The sequence below is a fragment of the Peromyscus maniculatus genome, chromosome 21, assembly GCF_049852395.1.
Source record: "Peromyscus maniculatus bairdii isolate BWxNUB_F1_BW_parent chromosome 21, HU_Pman_BW_mat_3.1, whole genome shotgun sequence".
In the NCBI taxonomy this organism is placed as follows: domain Eukaryota; kingdom Metazoa; phylum Chordata; class Mammalia; order Rodentia; family Cricetidae; genus Peromyscus; species Peromyscus maniculatus.
Window position 1 is genome coordinate 25,205,872 of NC_134872.1, and position 19,282 is coordinate 25,225,153.

Sequence of the window (19,282 nt, forward strand, 5' to 3'; positions counted from 1 at the left end):
AGATCCGCCTGGCTCTGCCTCCCAAGTGCTGGGATTAAAGGCGTGTGCCACCACCGCCCGGCCCACACTCAGCTTTTTAAAAACTGGTTTCTGGGAATTGAACTCAGGTACCCCAGTTGATACATTTTTAAAACGCTATGCCCATAGCAAATATAGTCCATGCCAACAGCCCAACTTTATTACAGTGTTCTGTTTCTTGTACTGTTTTTTAATATTTGTTCCCAAAAGAGATTATGTGCATTTCCTACATTCTGTTTGTGTTTATCATTCTAGACTTTTGAGTCCTTAAAGACCTCTGTCTTAAGCCATGTGCAGTGGCGGACACTGGTCAACCCAGTGCTTGGGAGGTCGAAACAGGGAGACTGATTGTTCCAGCCTGGGCTGTACAGTGAGACCCTGTCTCTAAAACAGCAACAAAACGCTCCAGAATTTTACAATGATCTTTAGCTTATCTCTTTTGTTCTTGGTTTTTTTTTTTCTGAGTTTTAAATATTACCCAGGCTTAGAAAATATTCTCTGCTCTTCACTTTCTAGTGGTGAAGAGAAAATAACATTAAATTAAAATAAAACCCCTAGGACTGGAGAGATGGCTCAGCAGTTAAGAACACTGGCTGCTCTTCCAGAGGACCTGGATTCAGTTCCCAGCAACCACATGGCAGCTTACAACTGTCTGTAACTCCAGTTCGAGGGACCCAACATCCATGGCAAAACACCAATGCACATAAAATAAAAAATAAATTAAAAATAAATAAATAAATAAAAACCCTCTTCTACTCCATTCCGACACAAACGCAGGGAGTAGCCATCAAATGGGCACCCCAGCGCCTTCTTTTCTTATCATAGGGATTTAACTCTTTCCACTGATTGTCTGCTTTAAAATCTTGGTTGTCGTTTAGTTTATTGTTTGAGACAAGGTCTGAGACAAGGTCTTACTATATAACTCGCAGGGCCTGGAACCCACTATGTAGCCCAGGCTGGCCTTGAAACCTAGAACTGTCTGCCTCAGGCTAAGTGCTGGGATTGCAGATGTGAGCCAGGACGCCTGGCCTCCAAAACTAACAAGCTGGGCAGGCCTAGTCTGAGTAGTGAGTTCCAATTAAGCAGGGGCTACATTGCAAGACCCTGTCCAAAAAAAGGGGAAGCAAATAGATTTTAAAAAAATCTGATTCTCTCTTTAGAGATGAAACTTTCCTATAGCAGCTAGAGAATATATTTTTGATGGAATAAGTGATCTTTAAAGTACAGTTCACGAAGCAGTTTTACTTATTTCAATGGATAAAATCAGTCTAATTCTCACAGTTTTCATAACGCAGTAAAATAATGTTTATAGCAATTGCTATCTTGAGATACAAAATAATCTTTCAGCGTTTCTTTTAGTTGCTTGTTCTATCTGCTCAGTGTTGTTCCCAGATCTCACTGGCGCTCATTTATCGCTTGGTTCTGCTGTAGGTGAGGTCCAGGGTGTTCCCTCAGAGGTGCTCTCCTTAGTCCCATGAGCAGTAGCCTTGGGAAGCTATGTGTTTTATTTTTTGTTTTTTTCAAGATAAGGTTTCTCTGTGTAACAGCCCTGGCTATGTTGGAACTCACTCTGCAGACCAGGCTGGCCTCGAACTCACAGAGATCTGCCAGCCTCTGCCTCCCGAGTGCTGGGAGGTTGTTCCACCACTGCCCAGTGGGAATCTGTGTTATACTGCTAGTGTGTCCTCACACACAGCGCTGGTCATCACAACTTTCCCATAAAATAACACAAGAAAGACCAACTTCAAGGCCAGTACACCTCTGTTACTTTTATTTTTATCCATTTGGGTACGGGATGGACCTTACCACATCACCCAGGCCTCTTTCCAACCCTGACCCCGAGCACCCTTCCTGCCTCAGCTTCCCAAGTAGTTGGGACTACATTTTTTTTGAGCATGGCATCCAGCTCCTTGCTTTTATTGGCACTGTGGTTGGAAATAACTTAAAAAGGTGAAATGCTAAGGCTGTGTCTACTGAAAAAGACTGTAGATAGAGTGACAGCCTCTCACGCGCCAGCGTCCTGTGCCTCCTGGTCTGCAGACAGATACAGAGAGAACTGTTTATTACTGAGTCACTTCAATCCATTTAAGATGATTCTTTGACCAGCACGAACGTCTAAAGCATCCAGATTTCAAAGGACTTGGGAGAACTTTGGAGGGAGTTAGTAACCATCACGAGCCAACCCTACCAGATGTCTCCTTGTTATTCTATCTCTGCCAAGGTTCCCCCAATCCCAAACGGGTTCCTAAATGTATTACTAACAAGTGTGAATGTCTCTGAAAGGTGGCTTGCTGGCATAGAGAACAGCTTGGGCTTTGGCGTGGAATAGACTTGGGTGTGAATCACAGCCCTGAGTGGCTTTGTGCAGATTTCTTCTCTGATCTTTAGTTTCTTCCTCTATAAAAAGAAGGTAATGACATGGTTCGTCTGAATTGATGTTTTTCATACCCTTGAATCTGCAAAAACATGGAGGCATGTAATTTTTTTTTCAGGTTCATCCTCCATAAAATGGGGATAACGACCTGTACTTCCTGAGTCGTATTAAGCCATTATATTAACTAGAGCAACAAACACAAAGCTTCGCTGTAGCGCTGGATCACAGCGTCACTTACAGAGCTAAGACACTCGGTCTTCTGATCTGCGTTTTAGAGAGTAAATACAATCGGGAGTCAGAAACAAATCATTAAAATCTTGATATAAATTAGTGTATATTATATAATGTAAGTTTTAAACATGTTCTTTTGTTTGGGTTTGGGTTTGGTTTCTTGAGACAGGATTTCTCTGTGTAACAGCCCTGGCTGTTCTGGAGCTCATTCTGTAGACCAGGATGGCTTCAACTCAGAGATCTGCCTGCCTCTGGGATTAAAGGCGTGCGCCACCGCTGCCCAGCATCTTAAATATATTCTTTACTTCTGGACAAATAGAAAGCGTGGCTGGGACCTAGAGTTGGACTCCCCAAAAATGAGGCATGGGAAAGGACAGAATTGCTCTCTTAGGGTCAGGAAGTGCAAAAACCCAAGAGAAGCAGGCTGTGGAAGTAAAAAAAAAAAAAAAAAAAAAAAAAAAACAAACAAGAAACCAACAGAAAACCAGGCTTACCTTTGTGGGGTAGAGTGAAATCAAGGACAAATAGAAAACAGTCTTCGGAAAGGTGTTCCGGGAAATCAGTAGTGACTGGAGAAGACTGCAAAGGTCTGAAGGACCTCGTATGAGGCACCTTTGAACAAGTCCTTGGGCGTGATGGACATCTATTAGCACCAAACCTTTTCCAAAAGAAAGGGTTCTCCTCCTCAAATTATGCCAGAAACTGAGTAATCACCGAGCCAATGACACATATGGCTCCCCACTTTGTGACCTGTATACCGCTAATACCCAATCATTTTTAGCTCTCTACTTCATTTGACTTAATTCTTCAGGGCATTTATGGATTACATATCATAACCCTGAGTGATAACTTAGCCATCATCGAAGAGATTTTAGGCCATTTCATCTCTTGTAACCCATAGAAAATGGTAAGCAAATAATATTGAATTAAGAGAATCATTTAGGACAACTAAATAATGTACACTTCGTTTTCATGACAGGCCACAGGCAAACGTTTGTCACCTGCCTGTTTTGTGCTATGTCCTGACAATTTAATTGTGTGGTTAAACATTTTTTATGGGGAAGCCAGGCGTAGTGGCGCACACCTTAAATCCCAGTACTCAGGAGGCAGGGCCAGGCAGATCTCTGAATTCGAGGCCAGCCTGGTCTACAGATCGAGATCCAGGACAGCCAGGGCTGCACAGTGAGACTCTGCCTCAAAAAAAAAAAAAAAAAAGGTATGGGGAGGAGAAAGATACAAACATGCTTTAGCCGTTAAGAGGGTTTACTGTTCTTCCAGAGGACTACAGGACTGTTCCCAGCACCCACACTGAGTGGCTTAGAATCACATGTTACTCTAGCTTCAGGGGAATCCAATGCCCTCTTCCGGCCTTTTCAGCATGTACACACACACACACACACACACACACACACACACACACACACACCATGCACACATACAAATAAATCCTTAAAAAACATTTTTATAGGTTTGATTCTCAAGGTATTTACCTGAGTGTATAAACGAATCTAATTTAGCAACATAAGAAGTGCAGGGCATGGCAGCACATGCCTGTTAGCCTAGTGCTTAGGAGCCGGAGGCAGGGAGTTGAGGATTTCAAAGAGATGGGCAGCCACTCATTGTTTTATTACATTTTAAGTAAAAGAAACCGTGAGCAAAGTGATAGGGAAAGGAGACAGGGAAATGTCAGCAGAAGACAAGATTTGTGCAAAAGAGTGGTTGGTGGGACCTGATATCACAGGACCAGGATGACCACATTTCCAATTATCCCAAGGCCTTAGAACAAACACGAAACAATTGCACATGCATGTGGGACACAGTGTGGCTATTTCAAGATGTGTTTTTTTTTTCCTTACTCTTGATCACAAATCTAAAATATTGTCAGGCAGGTCAGATAAATAGATTTATTTCCGGGTCATTGAACAGTGCCCTACGTTTCTGTGTCTAAAGCTCTCTGCAACATCATCTGTTTTCACGTCCCTGTTAGTGACACCATCAGTGGCCACATTTTGAGTTGAAGTTTGCCACCTAGGCTGAAAGATGAAGGGAAGAAGCTCCAGATGACGGAACACACATGGTGATTACCTTGGACCAGGAGACTGTTTAGACTAGGCTTTAAATAACCCATTCTTGAACTGAACTGAGTAATTTGGAGATGAGCTGGATGGATGAGAAAGCAGAACGAAGTGGCTTTTGTAGGTCCTCCCTCCACTCAGGTGTGCTGTCTTTACCTGACAGGGAGTTTACCACATCCGGAAAACACCAAATGGCGTCGGGCAGTGATAGGTGGCTCCTTCCTTTAATCCCAGCCCTTGGCAGGCAGAGGCAGGCAGATCTCAGTGAGCTGGAGGCCAGCCTGATCTACAGAGTGAGATCCAGGACAGCCAGGGCAGTTACACAGTGAAACCTCATCTCGAACCTCCCCATCCCACCCCACCCCCAAAAGAAAAAGCCAAATGGATAGATCCAGATGCAAATAAGAATAGGACCTTAGACCAGTGTTTCTCACTTAGCCTGTGTGTGGTGACCCTTTTGGGGGCCGAACGACCCCTTTCACAGGGGTCACAGATCAGATATCTGCATATCAGATATTTACATCACAATTCATAACAACAGCAAAATTATCATTGTGAAGTTGCAATGAAAAGAACCTCATGAGGAACTGTATTAAAGGTTTGCAGCATTAGGGAGGGGGAGACCACTGGTTAGATAAAGACAGAAAAGACAGGTTCCTTTTGCGTTCTTCACAGCTTAGGTTCTCCACACTTTGTCTTTATACTCTTCCCTTTTTGACAACAAGCTCATCCCATTTGATACATTCACTGATTCCATGATAAACTACCTGTAGTAAGATGATAGTTTCTCAGAAACGTGTCCGATTCTTTGCTATTTCAGTCTTTTTTTTTTTTTCTCCCAAGACAAGGTTTCTCTGTGAATAGCTCTGGCTGTGCTGGATCTCGCTCTGTAGACCAGGCTGGCTTGGAACTCACAGAGATCCACCTGCCTCTGCCTCTCAAGTGCTGGGATTAAAGGCGTATACCACCACCGCTCTGGCTCCAGTCAATTTTATTAATGTGTGTGTGTGTGTGTGTGTGTGTGTGTATGTGGTGTGTTAAACTATCCTTTCTGTTCTCTTCCTACTTCTATAAAATAATCACCACCTCCATAAGAGCAAAGTAGTAGTTTTCACAACTTCTTTGCCCATCAAAACATCAAAGTCAAGATGACCAACCTCTTTTGGCTTTGTACTAACCTGAATAATTGTCCTTCATGAGTAGACAGTGGAAATCAATGAAAAGAGCATACATTCTAAACTAGAAGACCAGTGTTGGAATGCTCCCAGCTGTGCACGCCACTGGAAAGCCACACTTCTTAATTGCCCTTAATCGCCCCAGTATACACAGATAATATTCAGCTTTGGGGCTGCCGGAAATGAAAGGAGAGTAACTCTCGGAGTTAGAAACATTGGTTCCCATCTCTTCCCTCCCGCCATTAGGGTTAATGTGATTACTCATATATCTTGAAGAAGAGCACTGAACTTTGATTCTGAGATGACCTTGTAGCCCAAAAATAGCCTCTGAGTGGGATCGTCCAGAGCCTGACATACAAGCACGTTCCACGCTAACATTCTATCTACAGGGAGAACTCAAACCCATTTTCCTATCCGGCTCTTGCAAAAAATAGAAAACTATTGACTTGTGTGGAAGTGTTCAGAAATAACATTTAAAGCATTTAAATGTCGTTGCCAATGAACAATGCTCTTAAATTGTTTCAGCAAATTGCTGTCATGAATAGAAACCAGAAAAGGCCCTGGGAAGCCTCCTGCCTGCCTGTCAGTGCCCTTCCTCCAAGCATCCGTTCCCATGCCTGTCTGCAAAGGAAGCCACGTTGCTGGCCACAATCTGGCCGTAGAGAATATGCGAGAGCATCTCCATTCCCCACCCCCTGAATTTTCTCCTTCGTTTTGTTTGTCTTATCATCCCGAAGGATTCCAGAGTGCATGTCAATCAGAACCAAACAACTTCAAGTTTTACGTAGAATCTCTTTAGGGCATTTGCTAAAAGAAAAGGCGTGTTTCATTTTTAACCCTTAGTCCTTTAGCAAAAATGTTGAACGTGGGAACGCTTAATTATTTGCAAAGGTTAGGAGCATATGTTTAATTTTGGCTCAAACATGTAGAACGTGATTTTAGCCTCTTTTGAGGCCCCAGATTCTCACGTGCTGAAAGAATGCATAAAGAAGAGCATAACCTACTTGAAGCTGTCAGGAAAGTTTCTAGTGCATAGCCCAGGAATGCTAACTTGTTTTTACCAAAATGGCAAGTGACTATCTTTGAGATTATATACCTGACACTAGTTATTTCGGAGTTTTGTAACTCAGTGTCAGTCACAGAATACTTTAAAAATATTTGTATTCCTTGAGAATTTCATACAATGTGGTTTGACCATTCACCCCCCCCCCCCTCCTAGATCTACCCCAGCCGCGGCCCCCCCCCCCACCGTCACCTCCCTACGCATCCAACTTTGAGTTTTCATTTTCCCACTACGGAGTTCGGTTTGTGGTGACTCAACTACTCTTTTTTTGTTTTTGTTTTTTTTTTTTCGAGACAGGGTTTCTCTGTGTAGCTTTGCGCCTTTCCTGGAACTCACTTGGTAGCCCAGGCTGGCCTCGAACTCACAGAGATCTGCCTGCCTCTGCCTCCCGAGTGCTGGGATTAAAGGCGTGCGCCGCCGCCGCCGCCGCCGCCGCCGCCGCCGCCGCCGCCGCCGCCGCCGCCGCCGCCGCCACCACCACCACCGCCCGGCTTCAACTACTCTTAGGAGAGGGGCTTGCCCTGGACAGTGGTGTGTACCTACCAGGGGTCTCAGGTCACTGTAGCAGACTGACTCTTCCCTTCCCCGCATTTATCAAACTTCAGTTGCTCCTCAGCTAGTGGTGAGATTTTGTGCCCACTTCCCCATGCCCCTGGTGAGATTTTGTCTAGCTTGACTTTACACCGATTTTGTGTCTACTGTCACAACTGCTGTGACTTCCTGTGTGCATCCAAAACAACAACAAAACACCATCTCCTTGATGCTATCTACTTTTTTTGTTTGTTTTTTTCGAGACAGGGTTTCTCTGTGTAGCTTTGGAACCTGTCCTGGATCTCGCTCTGTAGACCAGGCTGGCCTCGAACTCACAGAGATCCGCCTGCCTCTTGAATGCTGGGATTAAAGGCCTGCGCCACCGCCGCCTGGCTGACGCTATCTAGTACTTCTGGAAACCTTTCTGTCTCCTCTTTCACAAAGATCCCTGAGGCTTTCCAGGAGGGGTAGGATACGTATGTCCCATTTAGGCCTGGCACTCTCTTATTCTCTGTGGATCGGCCAGTTGAGAGTGTCTGTGTTAACTACCATCTACTACAAGGAGAAGCATCTCTCATGAGGGGTGAGAGACGCCCTATTCTGGAGTCCTGAGTTGAACCCCACCACTCTTGGTTTTGGTGTGGTCTTAATTTTATTTAATGTGCACGAGTGTTTTGCCTGCCTGCATGTCAGGGCACCATTTACACGTCTGGTGCTTACGGAGGTCAGAAGAGGATAGCTGATCCCCTGGAACTGGAGTTACAGACAGTTGTGAACCACCATGCCGGTGCTGGGAATCGAACCCAGGTGTTCTGCAAGAGCAGACACTGCTGACCCCTCTCTCCGACACCCACTCTGTTTTTTTTTTTTAAACCAGAAAGTTTACCCAACTGTAAGCCACATACCAAGTTCAGAAATGTGAACATCAGAATACACACATCCTAGAATCAACCAGCTGATTTTGTACTTTATTCCCAATTCTGTGAACAATTGAGCTCATCCCTCAAGCAGATACCTAAATTGTTTTCATTGTGTGTATTCACTGTACATGGTTCTGTGTTTCATGAACAGGATGCTTATCTAATCACTTACCTTTGTGTATATTTGCATGTCCTTGTGTGCACACACACACATGTTCTGCAGATTGAACCCAGGGGCTCATGCGTTCTATACACACACTTTATCATTGAGTTACCTACCCACTCTCAGGAAGCACCTTCACAAAGTTCTGGGAACAGGGACTGGAGAGAAGGCGCAGCAGTTAAGAATGCTTACTGCCCTTGTGGAGGACCTGGGTTCAATTCCCAGAATCCACGTGGTTTTGGTTTCCAGCACCCATGCTGAGTAGCTCACCATAACTGCCTTTAACTCTAGTTCTAGGGCGTTAGACACCCTCTTCTGGCTCACACTCGTGTGACACACACTCTCACAGACACACTTATACACATAATTAAAAATAACATTTTGAAGTTTGGGGAACAGATTTTTCTTCTTGGAAGTAATACTTTCTATACAATATAAACTTTGATATGTTTGGAAATGTACTATTTTCCCAGTATTCATACCAATAGCACAATAAAGTAAGCATCGCTATGTGTTAACTAAAAATCACACTGTAACCCTACTCTAAAACTGGGGGCACAAATGTGAAGTATTTAGTAATAGTAATTGATTGTTCCCCTACATTTACTTAACTAAATGCATTACCCATAGCCTCCGATTTGTACAAATAAAGGCCTTTCTATGTCCTATGTCTTACAAAATCCTTAAACTTGTTTTTCAGAATATCTTTATTTTTTAAAAATTTATTTTATGGGGGCTGGAGAGATGGCTCAGCAGTTAAGAACATAGGCTGCTCTTCCAGAGGACTGGGTTCAACTCCTAGCACCCACATGGCAGCTCACAATTGTTTGTAGTTCCAGTTCTTGGGGATCCAACGTTCTCACACAGACATGCAGACAGGCAAAACACCAAAGCATATAAAATAAAAATAAATAAATCATTTAAAATTCTTTTCAAAATTCACTTTATGCTTTAGTTAGCATATAAAGCAGCAAGTTTCCTTATAATGTTGCCACACACGCTCAGTTCAGTTGACGTTCTTTAGACCTTTTTAAGTTCTCTCATCTCCTCTGAGAGGTCTGTGTCCTTAGTAGCCTCCGTTATTATCCACCCCCACCATTGCTGCAGGCTAAGAACGTCGTTACAGACTGGGTTATTAAAGTCGACCTGAAAGAGCAATGTGTTCTAAGCGACTGTCCCTGGATCTGCAACGGAACCCTGTAAATACCCTTCATTACTCGGGCTGGGCTGTATCACATTTCCTCCATGCTACTTTTGTGGCCAGCACAAGTCAGGCTGTGAGAGCCGAGCTTTAGATGATCCTAGTTGATTGATATGGGGATGGCGCCTCTCCTGATGCAGGTAAGGGCGACTTTCCTGTATAGAATCATGTTCATAAACGGGTGTTCTGTTTAGCTTTGAGAAAGGATTGTTAAGGCCCGGAGAGATGGCTCGGCGGTTAAGAGAAAGAATTGTTAAAAGCTCTTATAACTAAATGAGTTTGGAATTGATGATTTTTAGATTTTTTTTTCCCTCCAGGTTAATGCTTTTAGGGTGAAAAAGAAACTTCTTCAGAATTCTATCGTATTTCTCAATTATATCAGAGGGTTGCATAGAAGTTTATGCTCCACCACTTAGCTTTTGTTTGAAATGGTCAAGAACTTATCTCTGGGGTGAATATTGTTTTCATTACAAAAAAACCTGGAGGATGAATTTATGTCATTGGTCTTTAAATATGATGCCAGAGGGGGAAACTTAGTATAAAATCATCAACTGTCAGCCAAAGTTATTAAAACTTTGGTATGTGGAGGCAGTTCCTTTTAGACAGTAGAGTTTATGGCAATATAGAAAAAAGCAACTCAAAATGGTATATGAATCTCCTGGTACGGAGACTCACGTCTCTCCTCCAAGTTAGGACAGATTCCTTGGCATCCCTGTGGCTCATCTCAGTGTGCCTAAGCTGTGTTAAAGGAACAGCTGAAAGCAAGCTGAGAATCAGCTCAGAACACAGTAACGTAGGAAGCTGGTCTGCACTGCTTTGTGAGGAAGGCTGAAGACATGTAACTTACATTTGCTTGTCACTAGTAAGTTAATCTAGGACTATGTTAGGTTTTTAAAAGCTTTAAGAATCTTTCTACACATCAACAAACTCTGGTTAAAAAAACCCTAAGAGGTCTGTGGTGTAATATTTGCTTAATTATTACTGATAAGCAAGGGAAGGATTAAGACAAAATCTAGAAAAAGAGCTTGAGATAGGATAAGCAAAACACTCATCTCATAATTGCTGAATAATACCTAGATACCTAATACTTGGCTTTTTTAAAGAGCCTAAAAATGTGTACAGTATTTGTTTTTGAAAATGTCAAAGAGAGAGAGAGAGAGAGAGAGAGAGAGAGAGAGAGAGAGCAGAGATTCTTGGTTTCTTCTGTAATTCTTCCATATTTTGAACAGATTCTAATATTTGATAAATATTCTAATATTTGATAGGTATTCCTAGTTTCACTATCTTACAGATGCTGGTCCACCTTTGAGTGTGGGACTCCTCCCAACTCAGTAGTTTATGCATAGAAAAGGGTAGGATACAGGCCTGTCATGGCAGTTTTCAGGGTCGTTAACATGTTCAGTATGGTTCGTATAAACATTTCCCCTCGGGAGACCAATTGTGGTACACTTTTTAGCTCCTCAATATAGAAGTTCCACTTTTTCATGTCTGCACCTAAGGCCCAGCAGCATGGGAACTGACTGATTATGGCTTAAGATTTAGTGGGGATGGTGGAGGAAGGTCTTCGTTTCTTTTGATGATGCTGAGGATTGAGCCCAGGGCCCTGTGAATGCTGGGTAAGTGCTGTGACGTTAAGCTGCACACCTCACCCCAAACCCACTTTGCCGTCGTTGCTTTTCAAGAGAGGGTCTTGAATTCACAGCAATCCTCCGGCACCAAGTGCTAAGAGAGTGTCCAAGAGGGGTTGTGGTGGCTCACATCTTTAATCCCAGCACTCGGGAGAGAGAGGCAGGCGGATCTCTGTGAGTTTGAGGCCAGCCTGGGCTACAGAGTGAGTGCCAGGATAGCCAGGGCTACACAAAGAAACCCTGTCTCAAAAACAAAACCAACCAACCAAACAATCAAATAAAAGAATGTGTTACTACACAGAGCAACATCCTCTTTTTAAATAAAAAGAAATTGCTGGAGCGTCCACATAAACAGAAAATGTAGAAACAAAATTGGGTAACCTTTTCTTTTTTAAAATGTAACCCAGGCTAGCCTTCAATTTATAATCCTCCTGCCTCAGCCTCGGGAGTGGTAGGATTACATGTGTGTGCCACCATGATAGGATAAATAGTCTTGATGGTCAGTGAGCGATTGGGAAGGAAAATAGATAAATGTGATAAGGAAGTGGAATGGGAATCTCTGGGGATAGAAGGGTTTAGGGAGGGATGGGGTAGCAGAGAGATGGGGGAGAGGAGCAGGGTGAAGGAGGGGACCAACCAAAGTGAAGTGGGTGGTAAAATGCCATGCAGAAATCTGTTCCTTTATATGCCAATATTTTAATCCCACTAGAAATTTCTAAAAGCAATCTAACCAGGTAACTCGGCTCTTTCTGTGTTCCTTTCTCTCTGAAATAATAGTTCTTTTCCTCCCCCCATAAGACCTGGTAACAAAAGATAAGAGCGACACCTCTGACGTGACCACAATAAACACATTCCGTCTCTAGCCAGTGTGCCACAGAAAATCTCAAGATGGCTGAAGAGAATGAAGATCTCTTAGTAAGTTCCCCGAGGACAGGAAGATGTGTGCATTTTGCACACTTCTTTATGCATACTGGACGACACAGGACACATGATGAGAATTAAGTAAATATTTATTGAATGAATGGATGTAAGGAAACTTGTCAACAGTTGTGTGATTTCTCAACAGAACTAACATTTTAACGGATCTATTTCATGTCCCAAGATCTGAAAACAGTCCTTGAGAAAATAATTCCTGCTTTTAATCCCAGCACTTGGGAGGCAGAGGCAGGTGGCTCTCTGAGTTCAAGGCCAGCCTGGTCTACATTGTGAGTTCCAGGACAGCCAGGGCTACACAGAGGGAAAAAAGGGGGGAAGGTTGGGGGGGCGGGGAGGAAGGAAGGAAGAAACAAAAATTCCTGGCATTCAAGACTGAATTTCAGAAAGTAATCTTCTGACCAGACAGTAGTATTAAGCCACCACTTAATCTGTACTAATGGAGCTAATGTTTTTCAAGACTCATATTCTAAAAGCACATGAAATTAACATCAAAGAACCTATACTTTTTTTTTCCCCCAAGACAGGGTTTCTCTGTTTAGTCCTTGCTGTCCTGGAACTTACTCTGTAGCCCAGGCTGGCCTCGAACTCAGAGATCCACCTGCCTCTGCCTCCTGAGTGCTAGGATTAAAGGAGCGCACTACCACCAGGTTAAGGATTTTTTTTTTTCTTTTTCTTACTGATTGGTAATGCTTGTGAGTACAGTACTGGAGGAAGGCATAAGCATCTCCTTAGAGTTGGTGTTACAGGCAGTTGTGAGCTTCCTGACCTGGGTTCTAGGAACCAAATTTAGGTCTTCCATAAGAGCAGTCCGTGCTCTCAACTATGAACCATCCTTCTAGTTCCCCTTTTAAAAGAACAGTTTTTAAATGTCAAAGTTACATTTATCTCTGTGTGTATTGTGTGTGCATATGTGTGTGTGTGTGTGTGTGTGTGTGTGTGTATACACACACAAAAATTCACTTTATTTTCACCGTTGGTCCCAGGTCATCAGCTTGGTGGCAAAAAGCTTTACCCACTGAGTCATCTTGCTAAAGCCTCATTTTAACTTTTAAGCTTATCCAATTTGTGGGGTTTTATTTATTTATTTATTTATTTTCTTCTTTTGGTTTTTTGAGGCAGGGTTTCTCTGTGTAGCTTTGGAGCCCATCCCAGAACTCACTCTGTAGTCTAGGCTGGCCTTGAACTCACAGAGATCTGCCTGGCTCTGCCTCCCAAGTGCTGGGATAAAAGGCGTGCGCCGCCACCGCCTGGTGGTTTTTCTCATTAATTAATTTTTACAGGGTCTTACTATGTAGCCTTGGCAAGCCTGGAACTAGGTAGACCAGGCTAGCCTGGCACTCATGAAATCCACTTCCCTCTGCCTCCTGAGAGCTAAGACTAAAGGCGTGGGCCACCACATCTGACCTAATTTGTCTTTTGTGAAGACGGTCGTTCATATGTATTTGTTCTCAAGTTAGTGGAGTTTTCCTCTGTTTCTTTGTGCTTTGGAATTAGCTCCCTGTAGACAGTTTTAAAAAAGCTCTTGGCTTCAAGTTATTAATTTCAGCTCTGTATTTCCTTTCCACAGACAGATTTCCTCAGTATCTTAGCAGTAAAATGGGAGTAAGTTTTCCTTTGATTAAAATGAAAGATGCCAGACCAATGAGATGGTTCAGAGGGTAGAGGAGCTGCTGAGAAGAGTGACAATCTGAGTTTGATCCCTGTGTCCCGTATGGTGGAAGAAGACAGCGAGCTCCTGAAAGCTGTCCTTTTATCTCCATTCGCACACCGGGGTGCCCGTGTGCGCGCGCGCGCGCGCGCGTGTGCGCACACGCGCGCACACACACACACATGCATGCACCACACACACACACACACACACACACACACACACACACGCATGCACCACACACACACACACACACACACACACATGCACCACACTCACAAACTCACAAAGATAAATTATCTGTTTTTTTTTTTTTAATTAATAACAGTAAAAATGTCAAATTCTGATACTCTTTTAAAGCAATGCCATTGTCTTTGACGGGTGGAGTAGTGATATAGTTCCTTTACTACTAATTCAAAACATCAATCAATAAACACCTTGGGCTTCCAGCTGTAAATGAAATTCCGTAGGTAGAAAAATGCCGCTGACCCCAGCTCCCGTAGGTGCTGTCCCGCAATGGAATCCCTTTGCTCAGTTTTCTCCTGTCCAATCAGGTGGAATGTTTCACAGGCACATGGTTTATACGGCTCAAAATAACTTGGGACCTGTGAGCCGACAAATGCTCTTGGCCGCGGTGGTGACAGGTTGCCCGGCTTCCAACAGCCCTCTTCACCGAAACTAAGGTTAACTCGGGGTTCTCTATGGGCGGCCGCTCTCTCCTTCCAAGGGCGTGAAGAATTTCCCCTTCCTCCCGTGTTTTCGTCGAAAACTTCTCCTTGGATAATTGTCATCTCAGAAGAAGCCTGCCTGGATCGGACATCCTCATCTGGGTCACCTAAAAAAAAGAAAGGTAATATTCAGATTGAGGCTCGGAAAGTGTGTTCCGATAGTGGGTTGCGGACGGTGGGGAGAGGGGTATTTCAGGGAGCTAATTACTGTTCCTTAGAGTGAAAGCTAGGGTAGCGTTCTAATTATGTATGATGAGATACACAATTAAATGGGAAAGAAGGCTTTCTATTCCAAAGCTTTTGGAATGGGGGATGAGACTCGCGGAGATGGTATCTACTTGAGTCCGTCTGAGTTCTAAGGAAAAGTGCTTTGACAGAGGAAGCCGTGACAAATAGTACTGACATTTTCGTCATACTCACCGATCACACTAATGTTGTTTATATGGCGAATGTGTGTGCAATGCCTATTTCCCTCTTAAAGGAAATCAAATCTAAAACAATGTGACTCCATGGTTGAAGACTTTCATTTAAAACTTTTTTTTTATCCTGTAAAAGGATCTGCTTGCTATATTTAGTGTTGGGAGATCTGCTCCCTGGATTAATGTACACAACAGCTGCAGAGAGCCTGCTCGGGAACACCTCTCTCTCTCTCTCTTTCTCTCTCTCTCTCTCTCTCTCTCTCTCTCTCTCTCTCTCTCTCTCCTCTTTCCCCTCTCTTTTTACTTATCTCTCCCCTCCCCTGTCTCTCTCTCTCTCCTTTCTTCCTCTCCCTCTTTCTCTCTCTCCTTTCTTCCTCTCCCTCTTTCTCTCTCTCCTTTCTTCCTCTTCTCTCTCTCTCTCTCTCTCTTTCTCTCTCTCTCTCTCTCTCTCTCTCTCTCTCTCTCTCTCTCTCTCTCTCTGTCAGATACTTGACAGTCACTGGCAAATGTTTGGCCCAGCACACTGTACTCTTAGCTCTTAGCAGCAATTAGATGCACGTCTTGAATATTTTTAAAACTATACAAGCAAAGAGAAAAGGTAGATTACTCAGTGTCTCCAGTCAAAAGGAGTGAATGATGGGAAGAAACGGTCTCACCTTACCAACAAATTTTCATGTACTTAGTAAAGTTACTCCCATCACTCAATTGGAGAGAGATGAAATAGCTGTAGAGACTTTTCTCTCTCTCAAATCATTAAGGTAATTTAATCACTTTTATGTTAGTAATAATTTAATAATGAGAAAATGAATTTTATAGGCTATGAATTAAAATTTGTCATAACTTCTCAATTTCTCATTAATAACACTCTCAGATTCATTTAAAAATCTAAAATATTTTTTTCTAGGAAGTCAAAGACCTACAGTTATAGATACTGTCTCTGACATTCTATTTGGTAACAAGCAAAACATTTAAAACCAGGGCCACCACGGGAAATCTGAGATGCGTGGAGATTACACTTTCAGAAATTGGGAGAGTAGGTAGACTATGAAACAAACAGTTGGACACTCTCCAAATTGTGGAATGTTGTCTATCTCCCCGCTGATACTATGTAGCTAATGATAATTACAATTCTGTGGACCACCACCTCCTTCACGGCCCGTAATTTACGGCAAAGGCTCCTCACGTATTTCTGTTACAACAGCAGTAACAACACACACTCACTGGGACAGTGAGACGGTGTGATGTGTAAGAGACGTGCTGCCAACTGTCCGACCTGAGGCCGATCCCCAAGACCTGTCTCCTGTAAGGAGAGAACAGACTCCCAAAAGTTTTCCTCTGACCTCCACACCATGTGGTGGCACACACATACAATAATAATAACAACAGTGTTTTTAAAAAGTATCCACTCAGAACTACAATTTACGAGCACAATATTTAGAGGATTATTATACAAGCCAGTTTTGGAATTCACTGAGATAGCTTTTACAAATTAAGTTTTGAAAAGAAATGACCCAGAAAGGTGTTTTGTTTGTTCTGTTTTAAACAGCCTTTTCCCTTTGCTTGGAGATTAAAAACTAATGAAGCACTACAGGCATGTTTTCATGAGTTTCTACGATTGCCCACAGGACGCTTTTAAAATTTCTAGAATGTCACACATTTGCTTCAAGGGAACAAGCTGTGTGTATGTGTGCCGCATGGTCACAAGGTCAGAAGACAGACAGCATTAGAGGCCCTGGAACTGGAGCGCTCAGGGTTAAACCTGGGTCACTGCAAGAGCAACAAGGCCTCTCGTTTTTTGTTTTGTTTTTTTTTCTCGACATAGGGTTTCTCTGTGTAACAGCCCTGGCTGTCCTAGAACTCAATTTGTAGACCAGGCTGGCCTTGAACTCACAGAGATCGACCTGCCTCTGCCTCCCGAGTGCTGGGATTAAAGGCGTGCACCTCCAAGCCTGGCGCAACAAGTGCTCTTAGCCGCTAGGCCAGCTTTTCGGTTCAAGGGCATATTTTGGATAGATAAATATTTTTGGTGCCAGTGAATGTTAGTGTGGCTATACCTGTGGACACTAGAGAATTCCCAGAGCTCACACAGAACGAGTCACCTTGGCAAGCTCTGCACAGGCGGCCTGGCTCATCGCCTTCCCCTGGAGTCTCACTGCACCCCCTCCTCAACAGAGCCTCCAGACCCCACTTCATCTAGAACGAGATCTTGAGACCGCAAGCTCACCTGGGGCACTTACCTCCCAACCTTGTAAACACGTTGTGCCAGTTTAATTAGGGAATTTACTGTTTTTCAAAGTCTTAATTATCTGAGATACAAAGAACTGATAAAAATAGAGGTTGAAGAACAAACATAAGGGAGTCCTTTTTCTCCTTACTTTTCTTAATTTAAAAAAAAAAAAGAAAGTTTCAGTTTATAAGAATTGACAGAAATTTTACATTTATGATTCTCTGTATCAGTAGTTCTTAACCTGTTGGTTATGGCTCTTTTGAGAGTCAAAAAACCCTTTCCCAGGGGTCGACTAAGACCATCAGAAAACACATGTATTTACATTCAAGACACTAGCAAAATGACAGTTATAAAGTAGAAATGGGAATAATTTTATAGTTGGGGTTACTACAACATGAAGAACTGTATTAAAGGGTCGTAGCATTAGGATGGTTGAGGACCACTGCTCTATATACTAGCTCTGTGCTTCCGTACCTGTCATTGGGACTACCATCAACCTCTCCATACTCTACATATTCTGTCTCTGTCTCTGTCTCTGTCTGTCTCTGTCTCTCTCTCTCTCTCTCTCTCTCTCTCTCGCTGTGTGTGTGTGTGTGTGTGTGTGTGTGTGTGTGTGTGTGTGTGTCCCTCTCTCTCTCTCTCTCCCTGTCCCTCATGCTGAGGCTAAAACTCAGGGCTTTGTATATGCTAGGTAGATGGTTGTACCATGAAACTACTTCAGCCTGCAAATACCTTTCTAACTGTAGATCTCTTCCATTGGCCTTTTGACAGGCCCTGGGACTTTCTGATTATCAATTATTTGCTGTGTTTCAGATTCGGTAATAACTGGGCTCTGGCACAGGTAACTCTTACATTAATCTCTTACAGTCTCTCTCTGGTCCTCTTCTGTGTACAAAACACACATGCTGTATTGTAAAACCAATCTCCCTCCCTTGAACATCAGTGAAATCTTTCTTTCCTACTTACCGGCCTTTATCAATTTTATGAAAGCACCGAGAGAGTGGCCAGCCTGGCCTTGCCTGATGTTCTCAAAGTCCCTTCACTGTCCGACTCCGGCCTTCGGGGAGAGGTCTAAGTAAGAGATTCTCACTAATTCTCCTGTGCGTGGTCTCAGCTTTGCCTCTGTCCCAACACATTCTTTTTTCATCTTTAAACAAACAAACGACTTTTTAAAACCCAGGATCTTGCTGTGTAGCCCAGGCCGGTCTCAAACTCACAACCCTCCTCCCTCAGCCTTCTAGGTGCTGGGATTACATGTGTGTGCCTCGGGGTTCACCGCCAACATAGTCTCTTACTGCGTCTGTTGTCTGGATTTATCTTTGTCTACTGTTTTTCTTCCTCCAGACTAGAAGTTCTTTAAGAGAATGAGTCATATTATTTCCTGACCTTTGGCCCTTTCCCATATCTCATCCCCACGTCTGTTTATATTAATGCATTAAATTACCAATGCCATTCACAGTACAAATAGACTAGAAATAACACAAAGGTCAAGATGATCAATGTAGCATTGAGGGACAGGCATTGTAATGGTGCACAAAGTACATCTCACTTGCAGCCCAACGTTTAAAAGGTATTCCATACACAGTTCTCCAGGCAAGGGTTTCTCCCAAAGAATTTATTTATGCTGGGTAATTCTGGGAAATTCTATCTGTAATCTCAACACTCAGAAAGCTAAGGCAGGAGGATTGAGAGAGGCTTGTCTGAGATACATAGGGAAATTTGGCCTTAAGGGGAAAAAAAAGTAGGGCCAGTGAGATGGTTTAAAAGGTAATGGTGTCTGCTGCCAAGCCTAATGGCCCGAGTTCAATTCCTGAGACCTACATGGTAGGAGAGTGCCGACTCCCACAGGTGGCCCTCTGACCTCCACATATAAACAATGGTGGTATACATGTGCATGCACTCATGTTCTCTCCCCCTTTCTCTCTCAATGAAGAAAATGTAATTT

General features: G+C 43.2%; 1 protein-coding gene across 3 annotated transcripts in view; it reads left to right on the forward strand.

The window, feature by feature from the left end:
- Mypn (myopalladin) overlaps positions 1–19,282 on the forward strand; it is a 115,235-nt gene that overhangs the window by 9,193 nt on the left and 86,760 nt on the right. Inside the window, exon 1 of one of the 3 annotated variants that reach the window (XM_006972738.4) lies at positions 14,673–14,813. The exons of the other annotated variants lie outside the window; for them this stretch is intronic. The gene's annotated coding sequence lies outside the window, so the exon portion shown is untranslated. Of the gene's footprint in view, positions 1–14,672; positions 14,814–19,282 lie in introns of those variants that run through there. 3 annotated transcript variants of the gene reach the window in all.